The 26,622-nt window shown below is 42.4% G+C and overlaps 1 long non-coding RNA gene across 1 annotated transcript in view; it reads right to left on the bottom strand.

The window, feature by feature from the left end:
* Window positions 1-783: 783 nt before the first annotated feature.
* The window catches only part of LOC134911478 (uncharacterized), an 87,509-nt gene continuing 61,670 nt past the window's right edge, over window positions 784-26,622 (bottom strand). Inside the window, exons 2-3 of the long non-coding RNA XR_010176609.1 lie at window positions 1,088-1,165; window positions 784-994 (exon numbers count right to left, since the gene is read on the bottom strand). This is a non-coding gene — a long non-coding RNA (uncharacterized LOC134911478). The remainder of the gene's footprint in view (window positions 995-1,087; window positions 1,166-26,622) is intronic.

The following is a 26,622-nucleotide window of genomic DNA, read 5'->3' as shown; positions in this document are numbered from 1 at the left end:
AGGACAATTCCATCTTGCACCTCTTTTTTTTTTTATTTATCTTTGCATCATGTGATGTTTGGGGCCAATTTTCTTTAAGTGCCATCCGGTCTGACACTGCAGTGCCACTCCTAGATGGGCCAGGTGTTTGTGCCGGCCACTTGGGTCGCTTAGCTTAGTCATCCAGCGACCTTGGTGCAAATTTTAGGACTAAAAATAATATTGTGAGGTGTCCAGAATAGACTGGAAATGAGTGGAAATTATGGTTATTGAGGTTTTTAATACTATGGTATCAAAATTACCCCCAAATTCTATGATTTAAGCTGTTTTCGAGGTTTTTGTTTTTTTTAAAAACACCCGAATCCAAAACACACCCGAATCCGAGAAAAAATTTTAAGGGAGGTTTTGCCAAAATGCGTCCGAATCCAAAACCAAAACCCGAAAAATGTCCGGTGCACATCACTTTATATATATATAAATTTTACATTACCAGTTACTTACTTATATAGCGCACACATATTCCGCAGCGCTTTACAGAGAATATTTGCCGAATCACATCAGTCCCTGCCCCAGTGGAGCTTACAACCTATATTCCCTACCACACGTACACACATTCACGCTAGGGTTAATTTTGTTCGGAGCCAATTATCCTACCAGTATATTTTTGGATTGTGGGAGGAAACCCACACAAGTACAGGGAGACTATACAAACTCCGCACAGTTAGGTGGGGATATAGATCTGAGGTCATTTAAATGTATGGTACTGTTTCGATAATATTAGTACATCAGTTTAGAACAAAACTATTTTCAATTACATAGAATAAAATTTATTCATAAAAGTACAGAATAAAACATAGTACGTCTTTGTGATTTTACAGAGGACGTCTTCGGCTATATCCGGTTTTACATTCAGTTTTTAGTGTATATCTTTGTTGAAACATACGATACAGAAGTAAAACAATAGATCGATCCAATGTGTTTCATCCCTATCGGGACTTCATCAGGGGTACGTTATCTAAACAAGGAAATAAAATTGAATATATGAACAGTACCAATTTCCAAATACTGTATATATGATTCTTTACAACATATGTGGAACCATACATACCAAAATGCTCAATGATGTGAAGAAAATCTGATGAAATGTATAAACCTCTATTAAAACCAGGTTATCTGGATATGATACCTAGTTAATGAATAATAAATTACTTTAGACTATAAAATAAAGATAGAAAATAGGTGGTGGAGAGAGGAAATGAGGATACATACCAGACTAATAACTAGTATTAAAAATCTCAGCGTGATGTGGCTCCATTATGGAAAAAAAAGTGTCCATACACTGATATGCTATATCTCAACGATGGTCTAAAATGACCTATATAAATAAACATAGTGGGAGGAGTTAATTATAATCTCTATGGAGGGAATTTAATTGTTTGAAAAGTCAGTTGGGTGTCTGTTTTTTCTTGTCTATTAGATAGGAAAAAACAGACACCCAATTTACTTTTCAAACAATTGAATTTCCCCCTATAAATGGGTCTCAAAGTAAAAGTGAGGGGAAAGACTATAATACATACTGCTATGGAATGCAGATAAGTGTCTACCACTGAACTTTAGTAGATATAGAACAGCCTTCTGCACATAATATAGGGATATGCCTATAAAGTGAATTACCATAATTTTAGGTATCTTTCAACTGGTGCTCAAACAAAACATTGATCCAACTCAACTGAGCCATTTGGGGAAAGTAAATAATTTCCCAAAGCAAGATTAAATACAACAGTAATACAGTACAATAGCACATATAGTGCAAATAAAGAATATAATGCAAGATTATTAAGTAGGTACAGGTTGAGTATCCCATATCCAAATATTCCGAAATACGGAATATTCCGAAATACGGACTTTTTTGAGTGAGAGTGATATAGTGAAACCTTAGTTTTTTGATGGCTCAATGTACACAAACTTTGTTTAATACACAAAATTATTAAAAATATTGTATTAAATGACCTTCAGGCTGTGTGTATAAGGTGTATATGAAACATAAATGAATTGTGTGAATGTAGACACACTTTGTTTAATGCACAAAGTTATAAAAAATATTGGCTAAAATGACCTTCAGGCTGTGTGTATAAGGTGTATATGTCACATAAATGCATTCTGTGCTTAGATTTAGGTCCCATCACCATGATATCTCAATATGGTATGCAATTATTCCAAAATACGGAAAAATCCCATATCCAAAATACCTCTGGTCCCAAGCATTTTGGATAAGGGATACTCAACCTGTATTCATTTTTTCATCAAAATTCACAGGTAATGATAGATATTAATTATTGCTATAACATAGATGTATCATGAAATTACACAGATATTCAAAAGGGATATTAAATCCAGTTTTTTAGATTAAAAAAATGTCAATTACTAAAAACAAAATTATAGTATAGAAATACATAGGATACTTAAAATAAGATTTTAAATCCAGTATTTTATATCTATATTTATATATAAATCTATATAAGAGGCAATGGAAATACACAGGAAAAACCTAGTGATACTTATACCAAGGGTGATGTGCTCCTCTCAGAGTTCTGTGAATAACTGAGAGAGGGCATAAGAGGGACTATTTATATCCCTCTGGTTAGTGACCACTTCTTCCTACAGTTACCTATGGAGTAATCTAATGAAGTGAATACAGGTGCAATAAGGCAGGTAGAAGAATTATTTTAACTGATTCACTGCTAGTTCCGTCCATCCAATTCAAAAGTAAGATTGATCACACAGGGAATATAAAAAATAAATAACTAAAAAAAATATAAAATCCAGATTACATATCACTAGGGGACTAACTGATTATAAAAGCCATAACTAATTTCATTAAAGGGACAGTGCTATTGAATAGTATTGATGAGAGACTACATATTTTATTAAGGGGAGACAAATTAAAGGGACAGTGCTGGTGAATAGTAATGATGATAAACTAAATATTTTAAATATTTTATTGAGGATAAGCAAATCAGCCTATTTTTTATGGACAGATTAATTAAAGGGACAGTGCTAGTGAATAGTAATGATGATAAACTAAATATTTTAAATATTTTATTGAGGATAAGCAAATCAGCCTATTTTTTATGGACTAAACATAAAGTGGCTATACCTATAGTGACCATAACTGCAATTAAAGGGACAGTACTAATAAAATTAAATTAGTGATGAACAAAATTATTATTAATGGGAGGCTATTCTTCATACTTTAAAGGGCTACGCTTAAAATAGTTGAGTTGTGTCTCATCCTACTTTATAAGTGACTAAATAGATATACTTAGTGATACTTTTAAAAAACTAAGCATAGATAGGTGAGTGAATAATGTTCCATCGTATAAAATAGTTAATGAATGGTGTTTCTTCCTACTTTGTAAGAGGCTAAATAAGTGCACTTAGTTATACTTTTAAAGAACTAGGCATAGAAAGATAAGTGAATAGTGTTCCATCATACTTTATAAGGAGCAGTTTATAAATATTGGATTAATGCATAGTAGTCTCTGAACTAACCTTATTACTATACAAAGGTGACAGAAGGGTAGAGTGAATTTTAACAGAAACTTATATATCTCTATATAGTAAAAGTAGCTGTCCAGGTGACCCTATAATTTCCATTGCCTACTTATTGAAACAGCAGTGAAGGTCTAATCTGCAGATTCGAGTGTTTAGCAATAGATATATGGTCATCATTTCAATGGATAATAATCAGTTTACAAAAAATATGAATTCACCCATAGAACAGAACAGGAATCAATCAACTCTATCATAAGGATTAATATATCAGTGTGATAATATTAATACATAAACATATAGGTAAGGGGGGGGGGGGGGGGGTTAATATCTCCCCTCTAGATGGAAGGGAAATTAATATTCCTCAATGGCCTAAGAAAAAGGTGAAAATAACTAATTTAATAGCAGAAATTGCAGAGTGAAGACTCAAAGTTGGTCTATAAGAAGGAGGCTACATCTATACCCTCATTAAGGCTGTAAGAAGAAATTGAGTTAAGGGTATAAATCCAAAAGCTATCTTTTTTTGCCAAACTAAGGTCTGTATTACCTCCCCCTACTGGTTCTTTGATATGCTCTAGTATTGTAAAACGAAAGGTAGATGGAACAACCTCTGATTGATGTTTTTCTGCATAATGAAGAGGTAAACTGTGGGTCTTGATTTTTTTTTTATATTGCGCATGTGTTCCTGTTTTTGGATTTTTATCTGTCTCTTGGTCTTTCCTACGTATATCAGTCCACATCCACATGTGAATTTGTATACAACGTATTCAGAGTTACAGGTGACCAGGCAATTTAGCGTGTACATTCTACCAGTATCCAGCTTAAAATTGAACTTAATGCGATCAAGAAATTTTCAGCAAATGTACAGATTGCAGCCAGAACTTTTAGTTATAAAAAAAGTTCTTATTGCATGAAACTGGGACTATATTCTGTTGCAATTTCCTAGGTGCAAGATGCTCTTAAGATTCATAGATTTACAAGTTTGGTCTGTGGGGTAGAGGAGGACCCAGAATGGGATCTTTCAGGAGGATCCCCCAATGACGATCCAAGACTTTTCGTACAATGAAATTTTCCTTGTTGAACTGAGTAATAAATGGTCTATGATGCCATTATTTTTTCGATATCAGTTTGGGTGTCAATAAATCATCCCCATCTCGAAGAGATGCCCTTATTCGTGCATCATCAATTAAAGATAGATTGTAACCTCTTTGGATAAAGCGATCGTATAACACTTGTGATTGAATCCAATAGTCTTGAATGTCACTACAGTTTCTCCTGACCTGAAAGAACTGGGAAAAGGGGACCGATTTTTTCCAAGTTGGATAGTGGCAATATATTTAATGACCCCCCTCACCCACACCCCTTAGATATTTAATGATCCCCCCACCCCTTACCTATTTAATGTACACCCCCACCCTTTATATATTTAATACATTTCTACCCACCTTTTAAGATACATTAATGATTTTCTACTGCTATAGAGTTACATTCTCACTAACCTCAGTCAGACTCAGATTCTGATTCCACACTCCAGCCTCCCGCTCGTTACCTTCTTGGGGGCATGATGAGACATCATGAATGTCTCATCCCCCAGGGTCAGCTGCACAGCGCATCTACTAGTCACTGATGCCGACAGAGGAGGGGAGGCAGCAGCACTGCCGCTGCGGCTACAGAGTCCAATAGTCCCAGTTTCAGGAGTGTCTTGGATGAATTCAATGTTCCGCCCCCAGCAGCAGCTCTCCCAATAGCTACCACTGCTGCTGGGAGAGCTTCTGCTGCCGGTTCAGCCTGGAAATGGACAAATTCGCCCCTCTGCAGCAGTCAGCAGAACTGGCCGGGGGGGGGGGGGGGGGGACCTTGAAATAGCAGGGCCATGCTGAAGGAAGTTACCTGATCATTCTCAGCCATTTCATCTGCTGCATCCACATCAGCTGATTACTGAAGCCAATCATGAGAGACTGATACCTATAAAAGAAGCAGCTTGTCTACTCCAAAGCCACCAGTACAACGTTGCTTCCCTAGTGTTTGCAGCTTTGTGCTGAGCTCCCTGATACTTAGGTGTCATTACCATTGCTCTGGTTAGTACTGGTTCCATTCCGGTTCCACCCCAGTCACTACTAGTTCCAGTCCAGCTTCCACTCTGGTACTAACCTGGATAACACTGGTTCAAGTCTAGCTTCCACTCTGGTTCCAGCCCATGTTAATTTTGGTTCAGTTTCCAGCCCGGTTCATACTGGATCCAATCCAGCTTCCACTCCAGTTCTAGGCAGGTTACTATTGGTCCTAGTCCAGTCTCCTCTCCAGATCCAGTCTGGTCACTACCAACCTACAGTTATGTTATCTTTATGCTAGTGCAGTATCATCAGATATCTAGTAAATCTGGTTCCTGTATCCAGTCACTGCTGCCTACATCTATCAAGAGTGCAAGCCTACTGACTATTACTGTTTTATAAAGTTTTCTCTCTCTTCATCTCACCTTCGGACAGCCACTACAAGAGCATCTATTTATTTCATCAACTACACTAAACCATACATCTCCTAGTGTACAACACTTCATGAGTAAAAGCTGGATTAAGTCTCTGCATTTCCACCACACTCCAGCTGTTTTGGCTCCAGCCTCACATGCCACCCCAAGCCTATCCAAACCCTCTGGCATGACACTGGAGAGGATTGGGTAAGGGCAAAATCCAAGAAAATGGGGGTGTGGTTAGACATAGTAACACCAATGGAGGGCTGCTCTGAAAAGGTGTAGATGTCTATGTCCTATAAACAAATAGTTTATGTAAGGAGTAAGTCCCATGGAGATGTAAGTATAATGTGAAATCTTTTTTTGTTGGGTTAAGTATACGCCAACGTCAGACAGCTGGTGTGCACAAAGCAACTTCTTATCTTGAGTGGGCTGACCATAGGGGGCTGATGAGACAAAAGAGGTATCATGGTGAGGATCTAGTCCCCAATTAAAGTCTCAACCAATAATCAGGATACCCTCCTGCAGCTACAGCTTATACAGTATTTTTGACAGGAAAGATTACTGGGCCTGGTTAGGAGCATAATGATGTAAAAGCATTCAAAAATTGTACACTTAATGAGAGGTGGAAAGCTTTTTTGCAAATAGGATGGCTATGCCTTTCAATTTACTTTGAAAGTTATTGCTAAAATACACTGTAGGAAATTAAGGTGTGGGGTGAAAGCAGAGTGACTAAAGTGGGTTCCTAGGACTAATGATATGCTTTTAGAAAGCAAAGAGCTTCAAAAAGGAAAAAAATATAACAAATGCATGATATCTCTCTCTCTCTATATATATATATATATATATATATATATATACATACATACATACATACAGTGGGGCAAAAAAGTATTTGGACAGCCACCGATTGTGCAAGTTGACCCACTTAAAAAGATGAGAGAGGTCTGTAATTTCCATCATAGGTACACTTCAACTGTGAGAGACAGAATCTGAAGAAAAAAGAAAACAGGAAATCACATTGTATGATTTTTAAACAATTTACTTGTATATTCTTGTGGAAAATAAATATTTGGACACCTACCAAGCAGCAAGATTTCTGGCTCTCACAGACCTGTTACTCCTTTAAGAAGCTCTTCTATCCTCCACTCATTACCTGTATTAATGGCACCTGTTTCAACTGGTTATCTGTATAAAAGACAGCTGTCCACACCCTCAACAGTCAGACTGCTACCTCTCCACCATGGCCAAGACCAGAGAGCTGTCTAAGGACACCAGGGACAAAATTGTAGAGCTGCACAAGGCTGGGATAAGCTACTCAACAATAGGCAAGCAGCTTGGTGAGAAGAGGTCAACTATTGGTACAATTATTAAAAAAAATGGAAAAAATACAAGATCACTGACAATCTCCCTCGACCTGGGGCTCCATGCAAGATCTCACCTCGTGGGGTATCAATGATCTTGAGAACGGTGAGGAATCAGCCCAGAACTACATGGGGGGGACCTGGTCAATGACCTCAAGAGAGCTGGAACCACAGTCACAAAGGTTACCATTAGTAACACTACGTCGTCATGGATTGGAATCCTGCAGTGCCTGAAAGGTCCCCCTGCTTAAGCCAGCACATGTCCAGGCCCGTCTAAAGTTTGCCAGTGACCATCTGGATGACCCAGAGGAGGATTGGGAGAATGTAGTGTGGTCAGATGAGAGGAAAATCTAACTTTTTGGTATAAACTCCACTTGCCGTGTTTGGAGGGAGAAGAATGATGAATGGCATCCCAAGAACACCATACCCACTGTGAAGCATGGGGGTGGAAACATCATGCTTTGAGGCTGCTTTTCTGCAAAGGGGACAGGACGACTGATCCGTATTAAGTAGAGGATGAATGGGCCATGTATAGTGAGATTTTGGGCAAAAACCTCCTTCCCTCAGTAAGAGCATTGAAGATGAAACATGGCTGGGTTTTCCAGCATGACAATGACCCCAAACAAACAACCCGGGCAACTAAGGAGTGGCTCTGTAAGAAGCATTTCAAGGTCCTGTAGTGTCCTAGCCAGTCTCCAGACCTCAACCCAATAGAAAATCTGTGGAGATGAAAGTCCGTGTTGCCCAGCGACAGCCCCAAAACATGACCGATCTGCATGGAAGAGTGGGCCAAAATACCTGCCACAGTGTGTGCAAACCTGGTCAAGAACTACAGGAAACATTTGACCTCTGTAATTGCCAACCGAGGTTATATTACAAAGTATTGAGTTAAACTTTTTGATTGTCCAAATATTTATTTCCGCAAAAATATACAAATAAATTGTTTAAAATCATACAATGTGATTTCCTAGGGGTTTTTTTTTCAGATTCTGTCTCTCACAGTTGAAGTATACCTATGATGGAAATTACAGACCTCTCTCATCTTTTTAAGTGGGTCAACTTGCACAATCGGTGGCTGTCCAAATACTTTTTTGTCCCAATATATATAAATATATATATATATTTATATTTATTTATTTATTTTTTAGAGATGTGCACCGGACACTTTTCGGATTTTAGTGCAAATTAGATTTTTATTGCATAACAAAAATCAATACAAATAACAAAAGTACTCTGTACTAACAGCAGAAACTGATAGGGAGAGCAGGTCTGGACCATTCATAACAGTCTATGGGCAAACAGATATACAGCCCACAGTTATATAAACCTTAGAAAACAACTATCCCAATTAAAAAGCATGCATGTACACAGACCTGTCTGGACGGGAAAGAAAAAGAAAAAGTACAAATTGAACAAGAAGAAATCCAGAATAGAAAGAGAGAGAAAGGGAAGAAAGAAAAGAAAAATCCTGATCCAAAACCTACCAGCGAGAGGGAGAGAAAAAAGACAAAAAAGAGGGAAAGCAATCTATGTGGTGGAATCTAGGATATGGAATGCCCTGTCAGGGATACTCAGGGGGGTTGGTGGCAGTTATTAGTGAGGATCTCCCGATATACAGAAGAATCTTTAAATGTCATCCACCGGAACCAAGTATCTCTAAAACGGTCGTAACCGTTGTCTATAGAGGACATGACATCGTCCATGTCCATATAAAGATCAATCCTATGGAACCAGTCCAGCACTGTCGGAGGAGAGGGTGAGCGTCAGAAAATAGGGATAACCGCCTTCGCCGCATTATTTAGGTGGCACAGCAAGGAGTGCTTATAGCTAGAGATAGGACCAGAAGAGAGGTGAAAAAGCCAAAACAGCGGATCAACAGGAACATCCCTTCCTGTTATTATAGTTGATAGGGAAAGAACATCCTTCCAGAGGAGTTGAATAGCGGGACATAGCCACCAAATGTGGAACGGGTAACCGACATCATTAGAGCAGCGCCAACATATATTAGGGATACCCAAACCCATTTTGGAGAGGGTATCAGGGCATCTACACCACCTGGAGATTAGCTTATATTGAGTCTCAATAACCAGCGTGCTAACAGAGCAGGCTTGTGTCAATTTAAAAATCTTGTTCCACTGGTCATCGTCTAGGTCAGCACCCATTTCTTTATTCCACACCTGGGTAAAAGGCGGAAGGGGTACACTGGAATCTGTGAGTAGAATGGTATAGATCTTGGAGATGGAATGGGCAGGGGTCTCTGAGCTGGCACATAATCGTTCAAAAGGTATCAAAACAGAGTACCAAGATCTTAAGGGGCCTAACGATTTTAGAAAGTGGCGAACCTGTAGGTAACGCTAAAAGTCTCCCTGAGTCAGTCCCCACCTAGTCCGCAGGTCAGAGAAAGAGACAATGCCGTCCCCACTCACCAGCTGTCCAACACAGTAAAGGCCCCTGGCGTACCAGGAATGGAAAGTGGTTAAATTCAAGCCCGGGGAGGAATGGGGGTTAAGCAAAAAGGAGAGATAGGAGGAGTGCAAGGAAAAGACCGACGGCAGTTTCCTGACCTTTTTCTAACACAACAGGGTGGGGCCAATAGTGGGATGTGGGGGACTAAGGAGGGTGGGGAGGCATGGGGCAATATCCAGAGGGATCAACAGAGAATGTTTTTCTATCTGGGTCAACTGTTTGGGTGAATCCGGTCTGGACCATTCCAAGATCCTGCTCAAGTGGCAGGCATGGTAGTAACCCTGGATGTTTGGTAGACCGATCCCGCCTTTATCTTTCTGTCTGAACAGCAGGCTGAGCCTCAGTCGCGGGCGCTTCCCTCCCCAAAGGAAGTCCCTAAATAATGACTGGATATCCTGAAACCACTTTAGAGGTATTTTAATAGGGAGAGTCTGTAGTAAATAGAGAATCTTGGGAAGGGAATTCATTTTGAGAATACCCATTCTCCCAAACCAAGAAAATGGTCTTGACTTCCATGATTGGAGGTTAGATCGTAGCCTAGTCAATAATGGGGCAAAATTAAAATCGAAGATGCGTGAGAGGTCTCTAGGAAGAGTAACCCCTAGGTAGTTGAGGCGGGAGGTGTCCCATGATAAAGAGAACTTCGTTTTAAGCCCCACCCCACAGATGACTGTATTGCTAGCAGGTGCATACAGTGTATCTATTGATATGAGATCACTGGGTCTGTCCCCAGTTCTTGAGTATAATGAAAAGGCTGCTTGTGTATTGATAGTAATTAAATAAAAATATGAATATATATATTCTTAACATACATGAGCTAGCCTTTTTACTAATTAATAGATGCTGCAGCTCTTAAATTGTACTATTCACAGGTACAAGCAGTATAGTAAATGCAATAGGATCATCATATTGACATGCAGTGGGATAAGTCTGCCACCACATATAATCATATGGATATTAGTATGATGTACTGATATGTGCAGTATTCAATTCACACATTTAGTTTTCAAAGGGGACATTATATTGTTCCAGCACTCTTAGTTCAGTATATCATGTCAGCAGTATTATATCACAGCATTATATGCAATAGATGCTGCAGCTATTAAATTGTCTCTCTGCAATAGTTTGTGTATATATATTAATCACATTCCTATAAGGTGGAATAGAGTTGCTGGTATTTGTAGTTGCATAGATACCAGCATGCTATGTTGAAATGTGTAGTATATTAATCACATTCTCATATGTGTAATATATTAATCAAATTCTCATGTAGTAGGATAGAGCTGCTAATATTTGTAGTTGTATAGATGTTAGCATACTATCAGTGCCGTTTCTTGCGGCGGGCGAGCCGTGCAACCGCACGGGGCGCCCGCCGCGGCACTTCTTGAGGACTTTGAAACCCTCCTCCCCTCTCCTCCCGAGTGCCCAGCTCGGGGGTTGAGGTCTCGCGGAATGACGCGTTTGCGTCGTGACGTCACGATGCAATCGCGTCATTCCGTGAAACCCCGCCCCCCGAGCTGGGCACTCGAGAAAGGGGAGCCAAGCCGGCCGGCGGCGGCGCCGCGCAGACAAGGGAGAGGCGGCTTAAGAGCGGGAAGAACCGCTTGAAATGTAAGACAGCCCCTCTCGCTCTCTCTCTCCCTCCCTCCCCACCCCCACCACCTGCCGTACTGTGTAAAATGGGGACGCAGTTTGCCGGCATGTGTGATATAAAATGGTGCATGGCCTACATCACAAAACATACCCAGAAAGACTAAGAAATCTCAATATGTATAGTTTGGAGCAGAGAAGAGAAAGGGGCGACATGATAGAAACTTTCAAATATATGAAGGGTTTTAACAAAGTCCAGGAGGGAAACATTCTCCAAATGAAGAGAAGCAATAGGACACGAGGACATGCACTGAGACTGGAGGGGGGGAGGTTCAGGGGAAATTTGCGGAAAAATTATTTCACAGAAAGGGTAGTGGACAAGTGGAATAGCCTCCCATCAGAGGTGGTAGAGGCTAAGACAGTAGAGCAATTTAAACATGCATGGGATAGACATAAGGATATCCTTACAAAGAAATAAGGATCAAATAAGGTTAGTGATAAAAAAAAATAATATATAAAAAAAAAAAAAGGGGCAGACTAGATGGGCCAAGTGGTTCTTATCTGCCGACAAATTCTATGTTTCTATGTTTCTATGTGTTAAATGGGGACTTAGTCTCCTGGAATGTGTTAAATGGGGACTCTTGCCTGCCTTAATGTGTAAAATAGGGACACCTGTCTGCTAATATTTGTAGTTGTATAGATGTTAGCATACTATGTTAAACTGTGTAATAATCAGCTTCCTCATAAATTGCCAAGGAGAACATTAGGTAGTGCCTGCATACACAGCCCAGTATCTCCTATCAGCAGTGCAATTGTACAGGTATTGGCATACTATGTTAAATTATGTGGCAGTCAGCTTTTCTCATATGTTGTCAGGGCAAACGTTAAGTCTTTACAGCCTGCATAACCCAAAGTCTCCTATCAACAGTATTTGCACAATGGCGTATATGTATTGTTCTGATACATTAATGCATAAATAAAATCAGGTAGCGGCCATAGCACTGCCGACACATGTTTCGTTTTTAGACTTTCTCTAGGCTAACCCGATTGTTGTGCCTGGTTACCCTATATTGGCAACCAGTAACCAATCCCATTGTTGATAAGGTGTCATGTGTTTCTCTTAACCAATCGCGCTACTCCTGTGTTAGATACAGGAGAAGTGCAAGTGTCTTCCTGTCTGCGGCTCCCAGGGTCCTACGTCATGCCAGTCACATGATCTATCCGGCCAATGGCAATTAGTCCCATTGTAAACATGGGAAAGTTGGTCACATGTTGCCTCCTGGCCAATAGACCGTCTCCCATGTTAAGCATAGGGAGAGATCGATATCCCACAGATCTAGAGCATTCATTTGTGTATGTATTGTTTTACTGTTTGATATGTTGAAAAAAAGGAAGGGGAAAGAAGTTACATAACTTAAGTATAGTATTAACAATAGGAAAATGGATGGATCTGAGTACCATACTTTATGTGCCTGAAGCATCATATGGTCTTTATCGGCCAATTGATAGTCTCCTAATGTGAACATAATGTATTATTAGATGATACTGCATTATTATAGATGTACATCCTTGTTGTAATAATCATGAATAAATTCCTTTGCTCCCTGTGTTGTAGATTTAATTGTATTACCCTGAACCTTAAGGGATCCTCTTAGTGGATAATATTCTATTTAGTATTAGTTGATACCTTTACTGTATAGGGTTATTGTAGTCAGAATAGATGATTAATTAATTATTATTGTTAAAGTAGGCTCCACTAACAACAATCTGATATTATCCAACTTAATGATCCTTCCAGAATGTATAATAAAAATTAACAACAAAATTATAAATAAAAAAATTCCTAAATACATGTCCCGAAGAGGCATGATTTTAATAATACCATAGTATCTGTGTTATGTGACAAATATTATAGTGAAGAAAGAATTTAATAGTGCAATAGAAATAGCTGTGCATCTGTGTGTGTGTGCAGATATACAAATATATGTACGTGCAGTGTGACTAATGATGGGAATTATTGTGATGATCATTGAATCAGTTATTAAATGTGAATATGCTGATGATGTGAAATCAAATCATACAAAGCTGCAAACTAGATAGGTGAAGAAAGTGAGAAAATTGATATTGTGAATGAAATAAGTGCTCAAACGATAAGGTGCATGCTTTAATAACTCTACGGTCATTATTGTGTTGTCAGTAAAAAATGAGTACCTTAATATTCTAAGATGGCACAGTAAAGAGCCCATAAAAACAGATTTTGTGGTCACTGGTAAGGAATAGGTGAAAAATAATTATTCATTTGATTCTGACAGATTGCTTGTCAGGTAAGTACTATTAACATTGGTCCCTGTCGACTGAATTTATCTGATGACATTAATAAATACAAGGTAAGTATATCGTCCGAGGTAAGTATGGATAACGGTAAGTACAAACATTGGGAGCAAGATTTAAACATTCATATTTCGCTAATTCATGAACTTAATATCTATATCTGCAAATACTCAGGATGCGTTTCCACCTGATAGTTGTTTAATGGTATCCATAATCTCAGTGGCAAGGAATTATTGACTTCCATTCTAAAGGAAGTGAACATAATTATTCTGCTCATTCAGTCCTTTAGGAGATTGAGAATCCATCAAAAAAATCATTTTTGTATCGAACTTCAGCAATTCCTTGTCCACATCGCATCCTCTGATGCCGGGGTTGATCCGTTTCATAACAAACGCAGTTAGCCCTTTAGGGTGCTGTAAGCTGAACAATAGCTACTCAAAGTATGCCGTTAATGGTTCCCATATATGTATTGAGAACCCCTCACAGATGGAGTTGCACTAATACGTTAATATTTGGAGATTTTGGGTGTGATATCCCTTCTCCAATGTCTTATATTTATTATGAATGCGTAAATATATCATTACTCCACAGAGTCATCAAGCATTCTGCAGTGATTTGATTACTACATGTAACCCATTCATTCATAAGAATAGTTTCTTCCCTTGGCATTAGATGTTACACAGCTGTATCTGTGCTACTAGTATCTATGCATAGTATCTATTGTAGCAACATTGAGTTCCACATATGTCTTTATTGCTGGCAGCTGTGAGGGATGAGGATGTGTAAATGTAGCTTCCTCTGTTGCAAAGTAGAAACAATTGTAACTTTCAGCAGATGACTGTATTGCTAGCAGGTGCATACAGTGTATCTATTGAGATGAGATCACTGGGTCTGTCCCCAGTTCCTGAGTTTAATGAAAAGGCTGCTTGTGTATTGATAGTAATTAAATAAAAATATGAATATATATATATTCTTAACATACATGAGCTAGCCTTTTTACTAATTAATAGATGCTGCAGTTCTTAAATTGTACTATTCACAGGTACAAGCAGTATAGTAAATGCAATAGGATCATCATATTGACATGCAGTGTCTTTGAATTCTTGAAAACGGACAAACCAATAATTCTAACACTATACCTACTCCCGAACATACACAAGAATGACAAGACACCACCAGGAAGACCTATTGTGTCGGGAGTAGGAAGTCTGACAGAGAGCAAGCATATACGTAGATCAATTTCTTCGCCATCATGTTCTGGCATTGCCATCGTATACTAGGGACACGATGGATGTCCTGACTAAGATTCAAGGACTGTGTGTCAAACTGGGTACATGGCTGGCCACGTATGACGTGGAAAGCCTTTATACCAGTATTGACCATCGGAAAGGTCTGGAAGGGTTAAATTCTTCTTAGAGATGGGAAAGTATTTAGAATTTAATTCCTTTCTCCTAACTTTGCTTAACTTCATACTGACAAAAAACCTTCTTCACCTGTGATGGCAAGTCCTTTCTCCAGGTTAGAGGGACAGCGATGGGGACAGCTTGTGCTCCGTCGTATGCCAACCTCTACCTGGGGAGATGGTGTTTAGCGAACATCTTGAAAAATATACGGAACACACCGTACTTTACTTTAGATACATAGATGACATTATGTTTCTATGGGAAAGTGATCAAAGCACTCTAGAAGAATTTATTAGCATCCTTAACACCAATGACTCCAATCTCAAGTTGACAAGGGAAGTTAGTCAGCAGCAAGTGAATTTTTTGGACTTGACTATCCAAATTGATGAAACAGGACAAGTGACAACTAATATATTTAGCAAAAAAACAGCTACAAATAGCATATTACATGCTCAAAGTTCTCACTTCCCGGCGACCATTAAAGGGATCCCAAAAGGGGAGCTGTTAAGAATGAAAAGGAACTGTTTGGAGAGTATCACATACCAAATGAGAGAACAACAGCTTTGTGATCGCTTGAAACAAAGGGGCTATAGTAATAGAAATATCCGGACAGTCAAACAGCAAGTACGCAACTACTCAAGAGATTCCCTGTTGATTCCAAAGAAGAAAATCATCAAAGGACATTCTAGTGCAAAGTCATCTACCTACTTCCAAACCATCTCTTTATTTCAGAAAAGGTTCATATCAATGCAGGCAATGTAGGGCCTGCCAATGTATGATACCAAGAGAGAATTATATGGACAGATTTAGAAGAAAATGGACTATTGATGGATTGTAAATCAATAGGGGTGGTTTACCAACTTACCTGTCCGTGTAACAAGGTATACATCGGTAAAACCGTAAGAACTTTGAAAACAAGGTTACTCGAACATGTAGGAAGCATAAGGAATGCCAGACAGGATAAACTTAGATTTAGAACTTTGTCTCCGGTGGCCAATCACTTCCTGTACCATCACGATGGTAACCCTAAAGGGCTAACTGCATTTGGTATGAAACAGATCAAACCCGGCATCAGAGGATGCGATATTGACAAGGAATTGCTGAAGTTCGAAACAAAAAATATTTTTTTGATGGATTCTCAATCTCCTAAAGGACTGAATGAGCAGAATAGTTATGTTCCCTTCCTTTAGAATGGAAGTCAATAATTCCTTGCCACTGAGATTATGGATACCATTAAACAACTATCAGGTGGAAACGCATCCTTTTTTTATCCACCGGTGCTGGAATATCACCGCTCCTGAGTATTTGCAGATATAGATATTATTAAGTTCATGAATTAGCAAAATATGAATGTTTCTATCTTGCTCCCAATGTTTGTACTTACCTTTATCCATACTTACCCCCGACGATATACTTACCTTGTATTTATTAATGTCATCAGATAAATTCAGTCGACAGTGACCAATGTTAACAGTACTTACCTGACAAGCAATCTGTCAGAATCAAATGAATAATTATATTTCACCTATTCCTTACCAGTGACCACAAAATCTGTTTTTATGGGCTCTTTACTGTACCATCTTAGAATATTAAGGTTCTCTTTTTACTGACAACACAATAATGACCGTAGAGTTATTAAAGCATGCACCTTTTCGTTTGAGCACTTATTACATTCACAATATCAATTTTCTCACTTTCTTCACCTATCTAGTTTGCAGCTTTGTATGATTTGATTTCACATCATCAGCATATTCACATTTAATAACTGATTCAATGATCATCACAATAATTCCCATCATTAGTCACACTGCACGTACATATATTTGTATATCTACACACACACACACACACACACACAGATGCACAGCTATTTCTATTGCACTATTAAATTCTTTCTTCACTATAATATTTGTCACATAACACAGATACTATGGCATTATTAAAATCATGCCTCTTCGGGACATGTATTTAGGAATTTTTTTATTTATAATTTTGTTATTAATATTTTTTATTATACATTCTGGAAGGATCATTAAGTTGGATAATATCAGATTGTTGTTAGTGGAGCCTACTTTAACAATAATAATTAACCATCTATTCTGACTACAATAACCCTATACAGTAAAGGTATCAACAGGGCCGGCGCTTCCATTAGGCAGCTTTAGGCAGCTGCCTATGGGCGCCAGGACCTGAGGGGGCGGTATGCTGAGGCTGTCAGGAGCCCTGGTCGTTTTGACTGTTAGCCGCCAACCCGCTCTCCCCCCTTCGCCCTTTACTAGCCCCCATGAAATAGCAGCAGCAAGGCACCCGGCGGCAAGGGAGACACACAGACCCTCCAACATGACCCGCCCCACTAGGTACAAAATGCTCTGTTCCTGGACTTCCCTCCTAATTTATGATTTCCATCACCTGTGTTGAACTAGTTAAATGATAAGAAAGCTGTTTCTTCACAGGTGATGGCAATAATAAATTAAGAGGGAAGTCCAGAAACAGAGCATTTTGTACCTAGTGGGGCGGATCATGTTGGAGGGTATGGACACATAGCAGCGCTGCGGGTAGTCCTGCAACGATGCTAAGCTGACTGACAGGCAGCTAGACAATTCACTGCCGCACCGCTATGCAGTGGGAGCAGAGAGTTGGTTTCCCCCTCGCCAGTCCCGTGTCCCCCACCTGCCGGGCCGGCTCCATAGCCTGCTGCTTGATGGGTTTTTTTTTGGTGGGTTTTTTTATAAAAGGGGCGTGGCCACACCTCCATGATTAGGCCACGCCCCCCGAGTATGCTAGGTCCTCGGCAGTCTTTCTATGGCTCTGCTGCCTGTTCTTTCAGACTTGCTCCTGTGATATACTGTAAGCTGGAGGTAACTAACTACTGTGTGTGTGTGTGTGTGTGTGTGTGTGTGTGTGTCTCAGTATCAGTGTGTGTGTGTGTGTGTGTGTGTCTCAGTATCAGTGTGTGTGTGTGTGTGTGTGTGCCTCAGTATCAGTGTGTGCCTCAGTATGAGTTTGTTGTCTCAGTATGTGTCTCAGTATGAGTGTGTGTGTGTCTCAGTATCAGTGTGTGTCTCAGTATGAGTGTGTGTCTCAGTATCAGTGTGTGTGTGTGTGTGTGTGTGTCTCTGACTTAGTATTAGTGTCATCATACGCGGATTCAGGGGGGGGGGCACCAAGGCACGTGCTCCCCCTGTCATTTAGGAGGTGTTTTTTTTTTTATGCTGCACTGCACAATGAGGCCGCCGGCTGTCGGTCCCTCCTTCCTGTAGCAGCTTACCTAGGAACGAACAGCCCAGCTCCGCCTCCTGCATTCTGATTCGCGGGCTGGGCCTAATTCGGACTTTAGTGTCACCCTCTTCCTGGCTGCACTAGTACACGGGGGAGGAGGGGCTCCGCGGTACGCTGATTGCGGGGGAGTGAGAGCAGTCAATGCCGCCGCCTGTTAGATGGAGCAAGCTGCCGCCTGATGGAGCCAGCCGGACCCGCCACCAGGAGACAGATCCCTGCACAGAGTTGGCAGTGCAGGGGTGATTGAGCTGAGCTGGGGACCGAGGAAGCAGGTAGGGTGCAGGGACACGGGAAGGGCTACTGAGTGAGTGTGCGGTGCTGCACTCGCATGTGCAGGGCCAGACAGAAACAGTGCTCTCTCAGTGTCTGCCCCCTTCTCCAGCCTGGTGCCCCCACCTTTACTGCCCCTAGCCCCAGTGTCTCCCATCCTGCCAGCCCAATGTTTCCCCTTCCCTCCCCAACCAGCCCACTGTTCCCATCTCACTGCTCTCCCATCTAGAACCCCCCAGTGAGTCTAGACATACTGATCCCTCCTCACCAGCCCAGTGTTACCCCTTTCACTGCCCTCTTCCCATCCTGCCAAGTGCCTCCCCACTCATAGTGCCCTGGGCCCCCCAATCCAGCCCAGTGTCCCCCACCATCTCACTAACTCCCTTATCCCAGTATCTACCACCCTGTCTGCCCAGTGTCTCCCCTCTCCCAGCCCCCTGCCCCCATCTCACTGCCCCTCAGCAAGGACATCCCCTCATTCAGCCCAGTGTATCCCCTTCTACGGCCTAGTGTTTCCCCCTCCCACCACCATCTCTCTGCCCCATTTCCATCTAGGCCGGTGTCCCATATATAGATCCCACTGCCTGTCACCTACTGCCTTTCTGTCTCCAGCTATCTCTCCCCATCACTTTTCTCCCGTTACCCATTGCCTTCTACTCTCAACCTGACATCACCCACTGCCTCTCCCCGTCACATTCTCCCTGTCACCCACTGCCTTTCTGTCTCCAACTATCTCTCCCCATCACTTTTCTCTCCTGTCACCTATTGCCTTTTACTCTCTACCTGACATCACCCACTACCTCTCCCCGTCACATTCTCCCTGTCACCCACTGCCTTTCTTTCTCCCACTATTTCACCCCATCACTTCTCCCTCCTGTCTGCCTCTCCCTGTCACCCACTATCTCTCCCCGTCATCCACTATGTCACAAACAATCTCACATTCTGTGGCGTCACCCACTGCCTCATGGATATGGCATTCTCTTTGAAGCCACAACCATTGTTGCAAGGCCAAACCCACTTTTCTGGAGCACGTGCGTCTTATGTGCGCACTAAAGTACCTCCCCCTCATTTCCTCTGTCATGGTGCCCCCCCCCCGTCATTTTGTTCTGGATCCGCCCCTGAGTGTCTTTGTGTTTCTCAGTATGAGTGTACATGTGCCTCTACCTCAGTATGAGTGTCAGTGTGTGTGTCTCAGTGTGAGTGTCACTGTGTGTCTCAGTATGAGTGCCACTGTGTGTCCGTCCCAGTATGAGTGTCAGTGTGTGTGTGTCTCAGTATGAGTGTCACTGTGTGTGTGTCTCAGTATGAGTGTCACTCTGTGTGTGTGTGTGTGTGTGTGTGTGTGTGTGTGTGTGTGTCTCAGTATGAGTGTGTGTGGGCCTCAGTGTGAGTAGTTGTGTATGTGTTACAGGGCTCACTGGGAAACATCCAGTACCTGTAATGCTATACCTCACACTCTGTTAAAGGTGTGGCATTTGATATGCCGGCTGTCGGGATCCCAGCGCTCAGCATACAGACGCCGGAATCCCGACAGCCGGCATACCGACAACTATTTTCCCTCTTGGGGTGTCCACGATCCCCCTGGAGGGAGAATAACAAGCGCCACTGTGCCCGCAAGGGGCTCTTTTGCCGGTATACCAGCGGTCAGGATCCCAGCGACGGTATGCTGGGCGCTGGGATCCCTAGCACTGCCATACTGTATCACAAAAGGCCTGCAGTTGCTGAGAGTATAGGCAGATTCAGTGGCAGCACTGAGCCCCCCCCCCCCCCCCCGAGCAACAGGCGTGCTGCACTGGAGGGAGGGGGGGGGGGGATATGCCCCAGGCCGCTCCGTCATTTATGTCCTGGTCCGCCTCATCTACAGAAAGCGGACCAGTGGTTTATGCATCTGCAGCCTGATCCAACTGTCATTGTGGGACCAGCACCAGCATGTGATACTACTATAGACTTTTTTTTACTTTGTCCTACAGAGCTACGGAACACCTGTAGGTCCATAGGCTGTGATGGATGCAGACTGATTGCTTCTCCGTCTGACGGTTACTCCTCCTTGCAAGTAAGTAGTGGAGTTTTTTTTCCATGCGTCAGCTGTAGCTGGTTTGAAACTACATTGTCCAGTATGCCCTGCTTCTTTTTTGGCAGGATATGCTGGGACTTGCAGTTCCACATTGGCTGGGGGTGCCACATTTCACCTATATTTGCAACATAAAAACTGTCAATGAACCAACATAGTATATCACAAGATATATAGTGTATGGCTGAACAAGACATCCGTACCTGCTGCTCAGAAAACGTATTTGTCAGTTTGTCGTGTTCTATTTTTTTTTACCATTTATTAGTACTGAAATCTAACTGCACACACTAAAAATAAACTGCCCGACAACGATCAGAATCCCGATGCCGGAATCCCAAGAGTCAGCATACTGAATGTAAGTATGCCGGGGAGGGTTACAGTTAGGCTGTGGGGGGAGGGGGTTAGGGTTAGGAACCAGGGGAGGGTTAGGTTGCAGGGGGGGAATTAGAGTTAGACTGCAGGAAGGGAGGGTTAGGCGGCAGGTAGGGGAGGGAAGGGGGTTAGCATACTTTCCTACGAGGGGTTGGGATTATGGGGGTCATTCCGAGTTGATCGCTAGATTAAAATGTTCACTGCGCTGCGATTAAGTGAAAAAACAGCACTTCTGCGCATGCGTATGCACAAAGTACTTTCACAATGGCCGATGTAGTTTCACACAAGGTCTAGCGTTGCTTTTCAGTCGCAATGGCGGCCTCAGAGTGATTGACATGAAGTGGGCTTTTCTGGGTGTCAACTGACCGTTTCCAGGTAGTGTTCGAAAAAACGCAGACGTTCCAGGAAAAACGCAGGCGTGGCTGGGAGAACGCAGGGTGTGTTTGTGACGTCAAATCCGGAACTGAATGGTCTGAAGTGATCGCAAGCGCTGAGTAGGTCTGAAGCTACTCTGAAACTGCACAATTTGTTTTTGCTGCCGCTCTGCGATCCTTTAGTTCGCACTTCTGCTAAGCTAAAATACACTCCCAGTGGGCGGCGGCATAGCGTTTGCACGGCTACTAAAAACTGCTAGCGAGTGATCAACTCGGAATGACCACCTATAAGCAGCAGGATGCTGCTGTCATTCTTCTGACTACCGGCATCCTAAGCGTCAGGATCCCTTTCCCAAACTGCTGTAGGGTGTATTCTCTATACAGTCTGCAACATTTTTGATACGTTATTATCCAATTGGCGGAACAGTAGCATAGGGTAAGCATTACTGCCTCACAGCACTCAGGTCATGAGTTCAATTCCTGGTCATGGCCTGTCTGTGTAGAGTTTGCATGTTCTTTTTATGTTTCTATGGGTTTCCTCTGGGTATTCCTGTTTCCTCCCACACTCCAAAAACATATGGTCAGGTTATGTGGATTTGTCTGTGTGTGTTTGCATTTTAGAGAGTATCACTCCCATTCCAGTGGAACAGGGAGAGATATGAATTCTGATGTTCTGTGTACAAATTAGTGGCACAATATAAGTAAATAATAATAATAATTTTGATACTAAGATAGGGCCTTGCACATATGTTGGAGAAGCCATCACGTTTTCCCTTTGTACTTAGCAGGAGCACATTAATTTGCTGTTCTGACAATAATAAAGGGCTATATGCAAGTTATGTACTGGGGAGCATTGTGTTTTGGTTTTTCCTGTCAGGGCAAATGTGTGTTTCTTTTACCCTGTGGAAGCCAATGTGTTTTTTTCTTTTTTTCCTGAAAGGGGTCATTGTGTTTGTTATTATTTGTTCCTGTGGATGCCAATGTGTTTTATTTTATCCTGTGGTGGCTGATAGGTGTGATGGTGGGGGGGTGGGGGGAGGCTGAAGTCTTGCCTAGGGTGCCGAGAAACCTTGCACCGGCCCTGGGTATCAACTAATACTAAATAGAATATTATCCACTAAGAGGATCCCTTAAGGTTCAGGGTAATACAATTAAATCTACAACACAGGGAGCAAAGGAATTTATTCATGATTATTACAACAAGGATGTACATCTATAATAATGCAGTATCATCTAATAATACATTAAGTTCACATTAGAATACTATCGATTGGCCGATAAAGACCATATGATGCTTCAGGCACATAAAGTATGGTACTCAGATCCATCCATTTTCCTATTGTTAATACTAAACTTTAGTTATGTAACTTCTTTCCCCTCCCTTTTTTTCAACATATCAAACAGTAAAACAATACATACACAAATGAATGCTCTAGATCTGCGGGATATCGATCTCTCCCTATACTTAACATGGGAGACCGTCTATTGGCCAGGAGGCATCATGTGACCAACTCTCCCAAGTTTACAATGGGACTAACTGCCATTGGCCGGATAGATCATGTGACTGGCATGACGTAGGACCCAGGGAGCCGCAGACAGGAAGACACTTGCACTTCTGTATCTAACACAGGAGTAGCGCGATTGGTTAAGAGAAACACATAACACCCAGTAGCGGATCTTGCCACGGGCAAGCAGGACTTTTGCCCGGGGCGCCGCCTTCCGGAGGGCGCCGGCGCCATCCGGAGGGCGCCGCATCATGGCAAGATCCGCTGCTGCTGTGGTGCCCCCCGCTGCTGCTGTGGTGCCCCCAGCTGCCGCGGCCCGCTGTCCAGGGAAACTAGACGCGCGGCCTGCCCGCTGTGAAGGGAAACTAGACGCTACGCGTCTAGTTTCCCTTCCTGGAGAGGACCTTAACTGTAATGATGTGCGGTGCGCGTTGATGTCATCGCGCACCGCACAGCAAAGGTCCTCTCCACGAAGGGAACTAGACGCTTAGCGTCTAGTTTAACATCCTGGAGAGGACCTTTGCTGTGCGGTGCGCGATAACGTCATCGCGCACCGCACATCCTACTACAGTACAGGGGGCGTAACTGGCCACACCCCCTGTATGAAGCCACGCCCCCTAATGCCACCCGGGGCGCCAGAAGCCCCGGAACCGGCCCTGATGACACCTTATCAACAATGGGATTGGTTACTGGTTGCCAATATCGGGTAACCAGGCACAACAATCGGGTTAGCCTAGAGAAAGTCTAAAACGAAACACATGTCAGCAGTGCTATGGCCGCTACCTGATTTTATTTATGCATTAATGTATCAGAACAATACATATACGCCATTGTGCAAATACTGTTGATAGGAGACTTTGGGTTATGCAGGCTGTAAAGCCTTAACGTTTGCCCTGACAACATATGAGAAATGCTGACTGCCACATAATTTAACATAGTATGCTAATACCTGTACAATTGCACTGCTGATAGGAGATACTGGGCTGTGTATGCAGGCACTACCTAATGTTCTCCTTGGCAATTTATAAGAGAGCTGATTATTACACAGTTTAACATAGTATGCAGGGCCGTTTCTAGCCAATTTGGCTCCCAGTGCGAGATTTAAAAATGCGCCCCCCCCCCCACTCACATAACAAAAAAATGCGCCCCCCATAGATATAAAGAGCGAAAGCAGCGCTCCTGGCAAGGGGGCGTGGCCTCGTTAAAATGGGCGTGGCGTTAAGGTGGGCGTGGTCTCATCTGATCTCATCATCATGGCCACCACAGGATAAAAAAAAAAAAGTCCTCATTTTACACATTACAGCAGGCACGCGACCCCATTTTACACAGCACGGCAGGCAAGTGTCCCCATTTTACACATTGCGGCAGGCACGTGCCCCCATTTTACACATTGTGGCAGGAAAGTGTCCCCATTTTACACATTGCGGCAGGCACGTGCCCCATTTTACACATTGCGGCAGGAAAGTGTCCCCATTTTACACATTGCGGCAAGCATGTGCCCCCATTTTACACATTACGGCAGACTGCGTCCCCATTTTACACATTCCGGCAGGCAAGTGTCCCCATTTTACACAATCCGGCAGGCAAGTGTCCCCATCTTACACATTCCGGTAGACAGGTGTCCCTATTTTACACATTAAGGCAGGCAAGAGTCCCCATTTAACACATTCCGGCAGACTGCGTCCCCATTTAACACATTCCGGCAGACTGCGTCCCCATTTTACACATTCCGGCAGACAGGTGTCCCTATTTTACACATTAAGGCAGGCAAGAGTCCCCATTTAACACATTCCAGGAGACTACGTCCCCATTTAACACATGCCGGCAGACTGCGTCCCCATTTTACACAGTACGGCAGGTGGTGGTGGGGGGGAGGGAGGGAGAGAGAGGGAGAGAGAGAGAGAGAGAGAGAGAGAGAGAGCGAGAGGGGCTGACTTACATTTCAAGCGGTTCTTCCCGCTCTTCAGCCGCCTCTCCCTCGTCTGCGCGGCCGGCTTGGCTCCCCCTTCTCGAGTGCCCAGCTCGGGGGGCGGGGTTTCGCTGAATGACGCGATTGCGTCGTGACGTCACGACGCAAACGCGTCATTACGCGAGACCTCACCCCCCGAGCTGGGCACTCGGGAGGAGAGGGAAGGAGGGTTTCAAAGTCCTCAAGAAGTGCCGCGGCGGGCGCCCCGTGCGGTTGCACGGCTCGCCCGCCGCAAGAAACGGCACTGATAGTATGCTAACATCTATACAACTACAAATATTAGCAGCTCTATCCTACTATATGAGAATTTGATTAATATATTACACATATGAGAATGTGATTAATATACTACACATTTCAACATAGCATGCTGGTATCTATGCAACTACAAATACCAGCAACTCTATTCCACCTTATAGGAATGTGATTAATATATATATACACACAAACTAATGCATAGAGACAATTTAATAGCTGCAGCATCTATTGCATATAATGCTGTGATATAATACTGCTGACATGATATACTGAACTAAGAGTGCTGGAACAATATAATGTCCCCTTTGAAAACTAAATGTGTGAATTGAATACTGCACATATCAGTACATCATACTAATATCCATATGATTATATGTGGTGGCAGACTTATCCCACTGCATGTCAATATGATCCTATTGCATTTACTATACTGCTTGTACCTGTGAATAGTACAATCTAAGAGCTGCATCTATAAATTAGTAAAAAGGCTAGTTCATGTATGTTAAGAATATATATATTCATATTTTTATTTAATTACTATCAATACACAAGCAGCCTTTTCATTATACTCAGGAACTGGGGACAGACCCAGTGATCTCATCTCAATAGATACACTGTATGCACCTGCTAGCAATACAGTCATCTGCTGAAAGTTACAATTGTTTCTACTTGTTTCTACTTTGCAACAGAGGAAGCTACATTTACACATCCTCATCCCTCACAGCTGCCAGCAATAAAGACATGATATGTGGAACTCAATGTTGCTACAATAGATACTATGCATAGATACTAGTAGCACAGATATAGCTGTGTAGCATCTAATGCCAAAGGAAGAAACTATTCGTATGAATGAATGGGTTACACGTAGTAATCAAATCACTGCAGAATGCTTGATGACTCTGTGGAGTAATGATATATTTACTAGTGATGAGCGGGTTCGGTTCCTCGGAAACCGAACCCCCCGAACTTCACCCATTTTACACGGGTCCGAGGCATACTTGGATTCTCCCGTATGGCTCGGTTAACCCGAGCGCGCCCGAACGTCATCATCCCGCTGTCGGATTCTCGCGAGATTCGGATTCTATATAAGCAGCCGCGCGTCGCCGACATTTTCACTCGTGCATTGGAAATGTTAGGGAGAGGACGTGGCTGGCGTCCTCTCCGTTTATTAATGTTGATGCAAATATTTGTGCTTATTGCTTAATTGTGGGGACTGGGGAGCAGCTGTATTATATAGGAGGAGTACAGTGCAGAGTTTTGCTGACAGTGACCACCAGTATACGTTGTCTGCCTGAAAAATACTCCATATCTGTGCTCAGTGTGCTGCATATATCTGTGCTCACACTGCTTTATTGTGGGGACTAGGGACCAC

Source organism: Pseudophryne corroboree, chromosome 4 (genome assembly GCF_028390025.1).
Source record: "Pseudophryne corroboree isolate aPseCor3 chromosome 4, aPseCor3.hap2, whole genome shotgun sequence".
In the NCBI taxonomy this organism is placed as follows: domain Eukaryota; kingdom Metazoa; phylum Chordata; class Amphibia; order Anura; family Myobatrachidae; genus Pseudophryne; species Pseudophryne corroboree.
The sequence above is the reverse complement of the archived record's forward strand: the minus strand, read 5'-3'. Positions and strand labels throughout refer to the sequence as shown.